Source organism: Pollicipes pollicipes, unplaced genomic scaffold (genome assembly GCF_011947565.3).
Source record: "Pollicipes pollicipes isolate AB1234 unplaced genomic scaffold, Ppol_2.1 Scaffold_4740;HRSCAF=5597_pilon_pilon_pilon, whole genome shotgun sequence".
Lineage (NCBI taxonomy): Eukaryota > Metazoa > Arthropoda > Thecostraca > Pollicipedomorpha > Pollicipedidae > Pollicipes > Pollicipes pollicipes.
In genome coordinates, this window is record NW_023596545.1 from 17,931,032 (window position 1) to 17,944,873 (window position 13,842).

A 13,842-nucleotide genomic window follows, 5' to 3' on the forward strand; every position below is an offset into this window, starting at 1 on the left:
TGGAAATGTAGTTTCAGCTGGAAGCTTGGAATGCTGCATGTCTAGATCCCCTGCTGCGTTGTGTGCAATCGCTGCCTTGTGGTGGCAATGTTCTTTTACCTGCAAGCTCGAGAGGCTCCGGACGTTAGATCCTCTGTTGTGTTATGCTGCAATCCCTGCTTTGCGGTGAGGTTGTTTGACCCGTTTGTAAACAAACTAAGAAACCTTTTGCACAAGAGTGTGTTTGTGGTGGACCGTGATCGGAACTGATGGATTTGCTGTCTCATGCTGCCCTCCCCACATGGAAATAACACAAAAACTAAGGATGAATAGCAGAAAGCCCGCGTCGGGAGACCTCAACATTGCCTTACAGATTGCAGTAGTGACCTATGTCAAGAAGTTTGAAACCGATTTTGTGACCTGCATAGCCGACTGACCTGACCTGCTCCAGATCGTCGTCGATCTGGACTCGGCGATCATCGTCGACCAGGACTATCGATTGATCGTGGTTATCGTCGTCATCATTGGGGCTTCACGACGCACTCACCTGCTGAGGTCATATGGCGTTGCCTGACTCCAACCAAGGCAGTGATTTGTTATTGTGATTGTTCTTCATCTATGCCGTGGACTGGTCGGACAGGTACCGGCCAGGTACGGAAGACAGGGGTAATGAAAGGACATCAGCGGAAGAACTCGGAATGTTGAAAAATGCAAGGAGGTTCAGATTTGTGTACTGTTTTCATTTTACGCATTATTCATGCTTTGAAATCAACCACCTAAATGTGATGTAATCCCACATAGTTCCGCAACTTTTAATTCGCACACAATGTTAGGCGCCCTGTCTTGACAAAGTTTTGGCGTCAACTTGGAAAAAATTTCGAACACGGACGAAGAGACATAATTTTTGGACTGAAATGAACAAGGCATAACGTGTAGCATAAGAGTAGGCATAAGAAGTGAAAATCATCTGTTGCAAACCGAAAAGTTGCGTGTAGCTCGTGCCATGCGTCAAATATAACATAATATGATACAATATAATACAAGTATAACAACATAATGCAACATAATGGGAAGATCACATAACATATTACAATAAAATACAAATATAACATTATATAATGCAGTATAATGCAGATATAGCAATACAATACAATGTAATACAAGTATGACATAATATAACACAGATCAACATAAATATCACGGCTCCTTCAAAAACAAAGAATGTGCGGGTAAGGCATCAGCAACCAAGTTCCATTTCCCTGTCAGTTGGTTCGCCAACGTGACCGAACCGACGTTGTCACCCAAATTCCCTTTCTTTCCATGTCATCAATGAAGACAATTTAGATACACATTACAATGCGGAGACCGGTCCCTAGCTTGATAAGCGTAAGGCGTATGACGCACCTTTGACGTCATATTAGCTGGTCCCCGCTTCGCGGCATCCTACGGATATTGATCCCTTATCGCTAGACCTACGAAATGCTTACCATCGCACTCCTCGGGTTTTCAGCAGCACTAAGATGTTAATTTCGTAACGCTAGCTCATGTTTAAAGAGGTGTGTAAGTGGTCCCCACTCGGTAGTAGTCCAGCGCGGTCCCCACTTGGGAGGGCTTACAAACAGGTGTGTGTGTGTGTGTGTGTGTGTGTGTGTGTGTGTGCGTGTGCGTGAGCGTGTGTGTGTGTGTGTGTGTGTGTGTGTGTGTGTGTGTGTGTGTGTGTGTGTGTGTGTGTGTGTGTGTGTGTGTGTGTGTGTGTGTGTGTGTGTGTGTGTGTGTGTGTGTGTGTGTGTGTGTGTGTGTGTGTGTGTGTGTGTGTGTGTGTGTGTGTGTGTGTGTGTGTGTGTGTGTGTGTGTGTGTGTGTGTGTGTGTGTGTGTGTGTGTGTGTGTGTGTGTGTGTGTGTGTGTGTGTGTGTGTGTGTGTGTGTGTGTGTGTGTGTGTGTGTGTGTGTGTGTGTGTGTGTGGTGTGTGTGTGTGTGTGTGTGTGTGTGTGTGTGTGTGTGTGTGTGTGTGTGTGTGTGTGTGTGTGTGTGTGTGTGTGTGTGTGTGTGTGTGTGTGTGTGTGTGTGTGTGTGTGTGTGTGTGTGTGTGTGTGTGTGTGTGTGTGTGTGTGTGTGTGTGTGTGTGTGTGTGTGTGTGTGTGTGTGTGTGTGTGTGTGTGTGTGTGTGTGTGTGTGTGTGTGTGTGTGTGTGTGTGTGTGTGTGACCGCCTGATCGTGAAATTTCCATTCAACGGAAACATTTGGTCGCAACAGTTTAACATTCCACAATGCTCGCCACGATCCACCTTGCTCTTTGATCTCACATAACCTTCAGCACGGGCGCTGCCACCGGCCGAGGGCCATCCCAGCCTGAGGCAAGTGGTGTGCACTAAAGCAACTCCAAATCACTTACTCTGCCACTGGTGGGTTGGGAAACGGGCGCGCTTACCGACTGAGCAACGGGTCAGATGTTTTCCACCGAAATTATTAATTTGTCATGAAGGGTTAGTTTCATACATATACCAGCATTTCTGTTAAATTAGATCATGTTTCACTTGATTGATATTTCATTCGCAGCCCATAACCATGTAACAATTTCCCTGTTCGTTTCACAGGTGACATTCTGTTAATGACAAGTTGAAGCTCGTTTTTTTCCGTAATTGTGTTCTTTGCCATCGGCAGATTTTTCCACACCAATAGCTCCCTGTCGGGCGAGGCTTTATAAAGATACCAAAAGAAGGTAAAGTTTCCACCGCAGCCTAGGTGTCGTCAGTTCAGCTAAGTTTGGGCATGTTCCTTTTTGTTTTTGTTTGGCGGTTTTCTGTTTTTGTTTTCTTCAGTTTCCCTCTTTTTTATTATTCCATTACTTTTCACTTCTGGTGCTTCTAGAAGGCCTATTTGACCCGGTACTCATGACACAAGACTGGCATATTCGTGTGCACTGTCCCTTACCGCAGTGGCAAGGGTTCCTCGCCACTGCCGTAAGAGACAGTACTGGTCGTATTTCAGCTACTGAGTGTTCCTGCAGTTCCTCATACGTCCGGAACCGGCCATCACAGTGCAGTTAGCCGTGACAGGACTCTCTGTATCAGTCCTCTACACCTCTAAAGCTGCTGGTGAAGTTGTCACTGAGTGCCGAAGTTGTATGGAGAACCCCACTGCAGTGGCAGAGCTGCAGTAACGGCCCCACTGCAGTGACAGAGCTGCAGAAACGATCCCACCGCAGTGATAAAGCTGCAGTAACGATCCCACCGTAGTGATAGAGCTGCCTGCTCCACCCGCGCCGAATGACCATACTCTTAGTATTGGAAATCGAACTGTGTTGTCTATATTCTCCCGCTCGTTGCATCTCTGTTGTGCTTTGTACTATCTTGTATGCACAACAACTGGGATAAAATATAGCAACCCAGTGACCGAAATGCTCAGAGTAACCTCCAGCTGCGTCTTCACACTGTCGTTCGTTATGTTCCACACAAACCTCTCTAGAACCGAATTTGGCATCTGATTTCCCACAAATTCGGAACTACAGGGTAGATGTAGACCACTTCGGGTGTAAGGACCGCCGCCGACGTAGGCCCACGTGCTTTCAAAGCGCACCGATCTGAAGGATGTCATAGCATTCTCTTCCAACAGCGGTAGTGAAACCACAGAAAGGAAGCAAACGCGTTTAAGAATGTTAAGTTCGCCGAGACGCCAAACCTAAGTCCGCTGTCCCACCACATGCTCAGGTCGCGGTGCGTCCCGCAGGGGACCGAGCAGCGCGCCGCCGGACGCCTGCAGCCGGCCAGTCAGTGACCGACTGTGGGCCGATCAGCCAGGCAGTGACCGACTGTGGACCGATCGGCCAGTCAGTGACCGACTGTGGGCCGATCAGCCAGTCAGTGGCCGACTGTGGGCCGATCAGCCAGTCAGTGGCCGACTGTGGGCCCATCAGCCACCACAAGTCCCTCTTCTGTCCTATCGCAGCTCGCTCGTCTGCTGCAGCCGTCAACTTGCCGGCTAAAATTGGTATGTGCTTTTTTGCGGCAGTGTTCAGCACATCACTTCCACACATCCGTTCCCAACACTATCTGCTCACTCCCACCACTAGTCCGTCCCAGCACTATCTGCTCACTCCCACCACTAGTCCGTCGCACCACTATCTACTCACTCCCACCATTAATCCGTTCCACCATCCTCGTCTTCTCTTACTGCTTCCTCCCTGGCAACTCTAATGTTTCTCGCTTGCCAACCCCTACCGCTAACAGCCCCTCTCACCGATGTCCTCTCCCATTTTTGGTTAGTGCCGTGGCTTTCCACGGCACCTCTCCGTTTCTGTCCTATCCTTCAAGCTTGTCGTCGCATCCTCTCCCGCTTCTGTCCCTTGTGTTGGAGAGAGGTCGGACTTTGAAGGATAAGTTGGGCTCTATGGACGATGTGATCCATTGGGGCAGTGAATGAAGCCCTCAACAGGCAGAGTTTCATGAGTGAACGCCGACGTCTCCGCCCAGCTTCCAGTTCTTTTTTGGTGCCAGTTTGTACAGTTAAGCATAACAATTGTCCACTTTACCCAAAAGACAGTGGGTTTTGGACCACGCCGAGCCCAATGGCAGTTAAGCTCATGGCGGAGTGGAATTTTTGTTTGGAGAAAATCGTTAGGAGCTTAGGGAATTCGCGTGCTGTAATAATACTAAGGTTGCGGATCAGAAAATGGTTTGGCTTGGAACGGAAAATGCTGATCAGCGTGGGTTAGGGCTGAATTAGGTCACACCCCTTTACCAGCCCAGACGGATTTAGACGGATGACAGAGGGCTCCTAATTCAATACATTTGCAAGTATTGGGGTTGCGAATAAATATGCTTTACACGCTAACAATTCATGCCGAGCTAGCTTGTAAGGAAAAGAAGATACTGTGTACGGATTCAGGCGAGGGTCGCGTTCGCGTTCCCAGGGTTTGGCAACGCCATCTTGGAAACCGAAAGCAATTATTTTTTTCTTTTTAAATCGGCGATTTTCGCTTCCTTTTACCTCAAGGTTCTAAAGCAAGCCTCCCTTCACCGAAGCTGTTTATATTTCTTTCCAAGTCAAGAATTGTCATTCGCACCGCTTCGGAATATTGGGGATCCGCCGTTCCCCGCCTCTGGCATGGCCCGCCTGGCGTCAGCACGGACACCGACAGGCCCGCCGGCCACGACCCTGACCCTGACCGGGCCGGCCGTCGCCAATTTGCTGCCGGCCGCCGGCTGAACCGGCGGTGAACGAGCGACGGCCGCCGCCGCAGCCGGCGACGACCGTCGAAGGCTGGCCCGGGACGGGCGCTGGTTTAATATGACCGGCGACTGGCCGGTCTGCAGAGAGTCGAGGTACGTCCGCCGCCGGCCGAGCCGGGCGCAGGAGCGGACGGGCGACTGGCCGGTCTGGTGATAGCCGAGGTACGTCCGCCGCCGGCCGAGCCGAGCGCAGGAGCGGACGGGCGACTGGCCGGTCTGGTGAGAGCCGAGGTACGTCCGCCGCCGGCCGCCCGCCGCCGGCCGCCCACCGCCGGCCGAGCCGGGCGCGGGAGCGGACGGCTAAATGGCCGGTCTGGTGGGAGCCGAGGTACGTCCGCGGCCGCCCGAGCTGGGCGCAGGAGCGGACGGCCGACTGGCCGGTCTGGTGGAAGCTGGGGTACGTCCGCCGCCGGCCGCCCTCCGCCGGCCGAGCTGGGTGCAGGAGTGGACGGCCGACTGGCCGGTCTGGTGGGAGCCGGGGTACGTCCGCTGCCGGCCGAGCTGGGTGCAGGAGTGGACGGCCGACTGGCCGGTCTGGTGGGAGCCGGGGTACGTCCGCCGCCGGCCGCCCGCCGCCGGCCGAGCTGGGTGCAGGAGTGGACGGCCGACTGGCCGGTCTGGTGGGAGCCGGGGTACGTCCGCTGCCGGCCGAGCTGGGTGCAGGAGTGGACGGCCGACTGGCCGGTCTGGTGGGAGCCGGGGTACGTCCGCCGCCGGCCGAGCTGGGTGCAGGAGTGGACGGCCGACTGGGCGGTCTGGTGGGAGCCGGGGTACGTCCGCCGCCGGTCGAGCCGGGCGCAGGAACGGACGGCCGACTGGCCGGTCTGGTGAGAGCCGAGGTACGTCCGCCGCCGGCCGAGCTGGGCGCAGGAGCGGACGGCCGACGGCTTGCCGTATACAAGACCCGTGGGCCAGGCCGCAGGATGGCCGTGCTAGTGTTGAGTGGGCGGCTTGGTTCGTGTGCAACTGAAGGCATTGTGCGGCGGGCAATTTGTGAACGAACCGTGAAATGTTTCTTGACGTAATGCATGTATCAGCAGTCAGTGATGAGCGACGTGGGCAATCAGCTGGCGTAATGCACTCTTCCAAGGCCAGTCAATTTCATGCTTCCATATTTTGAGGCATGAAATCATACTGACATCATAGCCACATGGTGTGAGCAGGCACCTCACGATTCCGCCCCGAGACTGCCGTCTGCATATCGATTTTGCGTGGGTGGTGGGGATAGGAAGCACCGGCTGGCGTACGCCTCACACGATCTGGCATCATCTGGACAGAGGCGGTGCTCGGGCTGGCAGACGAGTGCGGTCCTCACACGATCTGGCATCATCTGGACAGAGGCGGCGCTCGGGCTGGCAGACGAGTGCGGTCCTCACACGATCTGGCATCATCTGGACAGAGGCGGCGCTCGGGCTGGCAGACGAGTGCGGTCCTCACACGATCTGGCATCATCTGGACAGAGGCGGTGCTCGGGCTGGCAGGCGAGTGCGGTCCTCACACGATCTGGCATCATCTGGACAGAGGCGGCGCTCGGCCTGGCAGACGAGTGCGGTCCTCACACGATCTGGCATCATCTGGACAGAGGCGGTGCTCGGGCTGGCAGGCGAGTGCGGTCCTCACACGATCTGGCATCATCTGGACAGAGGCGGCGCTCGGGCTGGCAGACGAGTGCGGTCCTCACACGATCTGGCATCATCTGGACAGAGGCGGCGCTCGGGCTGGCAGACGAGTGCGGTCCTCACACGATCTGGCATCATCTGGACAGAGGCTGCGCTCGGGCTGGCAGACGAGTGCGGTCCTCACACGATCTGGCATCATCTGGACAGAGGCGGTGCTCGGGCTGGCAGGCGAGTGCGGTCCTCACACGATCTGGCATCATCTGAACAGAGGCGGCGCTCGGGCTGGCAGACGAGTGCGGTCCTCACACGATCTGGCATCATCTGGACAGAGGCGGTGCTCGGGCTGGCAGGCGAGTGCGGTCCTCACACGATCTGGCATCATCTGGACAGAGGCGGCGCTCGGGCTGGCAGACGAGTGCGGTCCTCACACGATCTGGCATCATCTGAACAGAGGCGGCGCTCGGGCTGGCAGACGAGTGCGGTCCTCAATAGCAGCATTAATAAATAAAACCATCGGCCTTCCGAAATGTTGAGCATGGCTGTTCCGCGAGCGTTAGCACCTTGAGATGAATTCCCGCTCGTCATAAGCCCTGTAACAAGCGTCCGGTATTGTAAAGTATTGTATAGTAAAGCCTACTCAGAAAGCCATGCATGCCACGATGATGCAAGTATCCCGTGTATCTGTAAACCACGTTCTTAGGCAGCAAACCTTGCAACGAGCTTTTACAGATGATGCGGTCAGAAGGGTTCTGGATCATACACGCTGTCATGGGATCAAACGGCGACGATTCCAGATGTTCCACTGGGCTCCCGAAATAACACACGTGTTCTGCCTGCCTCATGAATCGCAAGATCGTAGATTTCTCAGACTGCAACCAAGTGGAGTCTTTCTGACCCACCTCACCGAATACAGCGTCACGCTCGCTGAGCTCTGTGTGGTCTGGCTACGGTCAAAATCAGCAAGAGAGTCCGACTAGGGATTCAGCTAAGTCCCTTGAAAGAAGAGATAAACTGAGCTTCTGTCAAGACCTTTGAGAGGTGCGGCAGGCATCGAGTCACGTACGATTGGATGAATCATCTGACATAACAGTTATGTGAAGGTAGGACATGCCACAGTCGTTTATACACAGTCAATATATATCTATTAGAGCACTAGAGTATCCTATCTTTCGGACTTTTCAAATCTATTCCGAATGGTTTGCATGGGTGACTGGGTTCAAAGTACCTGCTAAGCATAGCTTGTTGCGTGCACCATGAACCCACCACCCAAGTCGCACCGCCCAGTTCAACGGATAGTTTTGCCTCCGCCCTTGCGCCAGACAGGAATGCGGAGGGTTTTACGTGCCGCACCATGCTGCGACACGGCCGCCCTGGGCCTGGGAACTAGCCTTGTTGGCTAGTTGCCAGCTGACCTTTTTCATTTCAGTCGGGTCAAACGATGCGCCCGCTTTGGGATTCGTACCCAGTGCCGCTGGATTACGAGTCCAGCATTATTCACCTAGACCACAGTGGCGGCAAGTTATTATTAACCAAGTTATTAACAAAAAATAATACAAATAAGATATTGAATAAGATATTAAAAACATAAAAATATATGACAATAATATATTAAATACGTTATTAAGTTGTTATTAATTGAAAGCTATTATTAAAGTTATTATATATAGTTGTTAATTAATCTTGATAAAAATGTGCAAAAGTTGCCATAAGTCACTGGGTGTTGAGATACTTAACACATCTCGTTGCCTGTTGGTAATGCAGGTTTACATGACAATGAGAATAAACTAATTTATCGTATTATTAATCATATCACAATTATTTTGGCCAATAGTTTACAAGTACCACCACGCCAGAGGGGCCAAAGTCGCTTCTGGTTTTTACGACCCAAAGGCGTGAGCATATTCGGGAACACTTTCAGATTCCAGGATAGATGCAACATACCTGCACACGCCACTCGACAGTTTCAGCAGCACCCAGTTTACAAGCGCAGGACGAAGTTCATATGGTACGCCTTCCGGATGACTCGATCGACCATCACACCTGATATATGATGCTTCAGGTGTGTATCTATTCTCGGTCACATCAGTTAATGAAACGGTCTCAACGGCAACCATTATTTGCTGCTAGATAGGCGTGCTGCAATAACATTACAATCCACGCGTGCGCCTGTCCGCTGCCTGCGGTATCTGCTCTTTCATTCAGGGAACTGAAACAGATACGTCATTTTTCAATCCTATCGTTAAAATGCCAGATGCTACTAAACATCCCTGTTTTATCCATACTGGAAACATACGAAAGCTGTTTCTATTTGAATCGTGCATCACGCAGCTGCATGAACTCACACCTCCGCAGTCAAAATAAACTTTTCAGGTATGCGGAAAAGAAGTTATTTTGAATCTGTCGCTTTGCTTTTCAGCGCGGTGAGAGGGTCACCATGAGTACTTGATCAGATAGCGCAGCGTTTATTAGATGGCGCAGCGTTTTACTCAAAGTGTGTAACGCCTATCGTTTGCCGTGAGTGTCTTAGACACAAATCTAGAGTCCTCTCATATCCACAAAACGTAGTGCGAGGTTAGATACTTGTCGCCCATCATCCGGCATCCACATTACTGCTGGCGCTTTGACATCTCATATACGTATTAGACACTTGCCAAAGGCTCTGGTGATCGCACAATCTGCTCCAAATCTCACCAAACCTTCCTTTTAAGTATGAATGGACAGTCTTGAATGGCATTTTCACTCACTTAACTTCTTAAGTCAGTGGTAAGTATGTTGTAGCTTCTAAATCATTGCAGGTATGCAATGCATTGTTTGCGTTCAATTTGTGCATAGTTTGTGCAGGTGGGAGAAGAATTGCTGGGACACAACAAGTAGCTACCCAATGTCAAAGTTTTTGCTGCATACAAAGGGTACCTAGCTCACTTTTGGTCAGAAACTTACCTCTGGTCCATGTCTGTAGAAGACATCACGCCATCACGCCATCACGCATCACGAAGACATTTTTTTAGGTACATTCAGTGGGGAGGGGAGTGGGTAAACAAGTAAATGTGAGGATGCAACAATCTTTGTCCTGGCGGGCACCTGAAAATGGGTCAGTTGAAGCAGCATACGTAATGTGAAGTTGACGTTAGCCTCATAACTTTGGCTGACTAGACAAGCAGAAACTATAGTGTTGCCATGGAGTTAACCTTTCTAATTTTCACAGACAGGAGGTTGTGATTCAGAACTCTGTGGTGTGCCCCCTACCCGCAAAACATGCTCCTTCTCTCCTTTTCGACTCTGAAATGTGGCGTCACCCCGTGAGGTCAAATGAGATTGCCGACAAAGTCAGGAGGAATGGTTGCTATGTTTTGCTAAGACGGAGTATTACATCATGGTACATTTTAATGTGACTTCAGTCAGATCAATTTTAAATGTAATTTGCATATCAGAAAATTTGTTTGTGTAATGGGACGTTGAGTCACGTTCTACGTAGCCTGTTTGTGTATTGCTTTAATTTGAAAGTACTGTATTTTATTTGTTTAAATAGTTTGTAAGAGTTGATATTCTTATCGAGCATTTGAGGAACTATTTAATGATAATTTCTAATCGAGTGATTTTCAATACATTTTATCCGTGTGAGCTGGCAAATTTTAAAATCCGGTCTGGTCCTTATCCTTGTTGAGGTTAAAATTTGTGATCCGCTTCAATCCAACCCATTGATCCACGCGGATTGATCCACAATCCATGATTTGATTTAGAACCGTGAAGTGTTGTAGTACATATGGGCAGTGAATACGAAGAGAGTGTCTCTTCTTCGCCTGTCCCTCATTGCGCACAGGTCGCTTTGTGTATGGAATTCGAATAAGTTATTACGTCAAGCTGAAGCTATTCCCACTAAGATGAGCTTCTGTGAAGTGATGCCAGGTGTTCATGCGCCCATTCGCGGGTACGCTTTCCCGTAAACCGGGAAGCAAAGTGCCCCGGAAATGCCACCATTTGTCTTGCCACCATTTGTCTTGCCACCATTTGTCTTCGATCAAAGGTTGAAGTTTATCTAATGCTCTCTGATTCGGAATTTGAATAAGTACCATTCCAGCGGGTTCGGGCACCAGTGTGTGTCAGAGGTGTTGGATGCAATATTTTGGATCCAGGCCATTCCAATATAATCCTTGTAAACGGAATGACGAACGGACGGACGGGGACCAGCTACAAAAGGAACACTCGTTGTAAAACCATTAAGTCCAACCATTGGCTGCTCGGCTACTAAACTTGAGGTTTAAGTTATGCAATGAGAGCGACCGGCAAAATCTTGATGAGGCTTTTCAAGTCATATGAAGAGCCTTAGACGGCTATGCAAATGGAGCTCGGAAGATGCATTTGAAAATTTAAAGGAGTATCTAAGATCTGAAAAGAGATTTTGGTAACACGTTTAGAAAATATCCATAATCCCATAAGTACTTTGCCTAAATCATCATACAATGCGTGGTCCCTGAAAATCCTTCGACAACATTTTCAAAAAGATTTAGGATCCCAAGATCATCGTTCGACAAAATGTCAAACAAGATCCGAAGTTCTAAAAGACTCTAAATTCAGATGTTGGGATCCGAACTCGGTTTTTTGGGCGGTGGGGGGGGGGGGGGGAGAGTGATCTCGTCAGTTGTCACACATCTGACCTGGATACTGCGCATCGTTAGCAACATGGCCGAACGAAATCAGCACAAATTTTAGAACACATGGACCCAAATTCCCTGTGCGTTATGTTTCGGATCAGGCGTCTGTAAAGATGAAATAATCCGTGCTGCTAATGTCTTCGTCAGTGGTGTCCTTACCTACGCCACACTTTGGTCAGCAGCTTCTCTGGCCGTTGTCAGATGTTGGTTGATTTTGATAATGACCTGAGGATGTTTGGCACACAGTCATATAGATACGAGAATTATTGGCCCCTGCTAACGTCGAATAATCGTTCTTTTGACCCCTGGCAGACACCCTAGCCACTAAACTAATAGGGCTTGTACAAACTTCTTCGATATTTTAAGTTGTGAAGAGTGTCATTGCTCATATCCAACGATTGTGGGTTCGAGACACGCCAGTCCCAGAATATGCCAGTTGAAATGGTCTGTGATCAAGCAACACCCCTTACGAGGACAATGGTCTGATTAATGATCCCATCAAAACAAAGCGGAATTGAAAGTGATCTTTGAAGCAAGATGGACTCGGGATTTATCACGCACAGTCATGGCGGGCAAACACGAGCCAGGGGTGCCGGAGGCCGATGGTGACCGGCCAGCGGAGGTTCAGGGAAAGCCATAGCTCACCGACTTGGGCTCGGGACACGCACTGTGCCCAAGAGAGTTTCCAGAGATTAAAATGGGGCTAATTTTTCGAATGACCAAGAATAGGGCCCAGGCTGGGCCATCCAGTTCATTTCGACTCAGAGACGGCACCGCCCGTTTGGTGCGAGCTTGTTCAGGGATTGCAAGCTTTCAAGCTGAAACGAACTTTTAAGGGGCCGCGCTAGCAAACTGAAAGGGGCTCAGGGTCAGCACTGACAAGCCAAAAGCTTCAACGACCGCCTCTTCACCGCACTGCCTGGATCCGCACTTCGCTGACCACGCGCTGCCCCCCCCCCCCCCTCCCCCCTCCTGCACTGCACCGACTGGTCCTGTACCGCACTAACCGGCTCCGCACAACACTGCGCTAGCTCTTCATCGCACCGATTCTGCGCTGCTCTGCCGAACTCCGCACCTGGATGGCGATGGCCACTGTCGGCAGCTCGCACACTGCGGCGGCCGCCGACTGTTTCAGCCGGCACCCGCGGGGCCCAGGACGGCACTGGCCGGCCCGCTGCGGCCGGCCGGCGGCGGGAAACAGCCGCGTTTGGCTGACGGCCGGCGTCGACCCTCCCCACCGCGCCGGCCGGCCGGCGGCACCCTTTGTTGCAGGCCTGGTGAAACTAATGGCCGCCGCCTCCTCCGTTCCCGGAATTCACTGCCGTCGGCATGAGGCGCCGCCGCCGCAGAGACGAGGGCGGACGAGGGCAGACGACGGCTGACGAGGGCTGACGAGGCGTAACGGCCCGCGGGGCACGGCCGCGCGGTGAAGGCTGCTGGGAACAGCGCCGCGGTCAGCTGGCCTTCCGCCTGGACGCGTCCTGCAGGGGAAGGAGGCGCGGCTGCACAGAAGGGCGAATGGCCGACATATGAGACGATAACCAGTGATCGAACAAACGGAATGGCAAGGGCAGGGCAGGACAAGTAAGGGATGCGTGCAGAGGAGCGCGACGGCCATCACAGCCAGCTGAGAAACGTGGCGTGAGAAGGCCGGTGGCGAGCGTGCATCCCGCAGGGACGCGGCGGTGGTCTGAGAATCCAGACTGCTGTGGATTGAGGTGGACACGCCCGCACGCGTCTCGTCGGACGCTCGGGTAGCTGTATGGCAGCATCCATGAGGGATTCGTCCAGACATGATACTTTTGAGAGACTAGTTTCCAAGTAAAGGCTTCTGAAAAAGAGATGCGAAAACGTTGGGGACGAGGCTCCTGCCTCTGCCATACACATACTGAGGCACCCGCGGACGCACGCCATCTGTGGATATAGGCCGGGGGATTTTGTTGACCGAGCTATTGCGCTGCTCTCGGCACTCAGTTTTTGCGTGTGCTGAGCGCAGCTGAACCGACGTGACGCCGCCGTACGCAGAGAGCGGTGTTTAATCATATGCGTCCTGTGCATCACGCAAAAGCCTGAGCTTGAAATGTCATTCGGTGTAATGGTGGAGACGTAAAAAGACCCAAAACAGTGACGTAACGGAAAGCTGGGTCTGACGTGCGGAGTGACAACAGTGAGTCACCCTTGGAAACAGTACGCCGGACCATTCAGGGTCTGGGTGATCGACGCACTCCCTCAGCTGAAGTGTCGCAGGGTCTGGGCGGTCGAGGCGCTCACTCAGATATGTAACGTGGGCGGATCCAAGGCCCTCTTAACGGATGAAGCACTGACCACATCTATACGCGACCGAACCACTGACCACATCTACA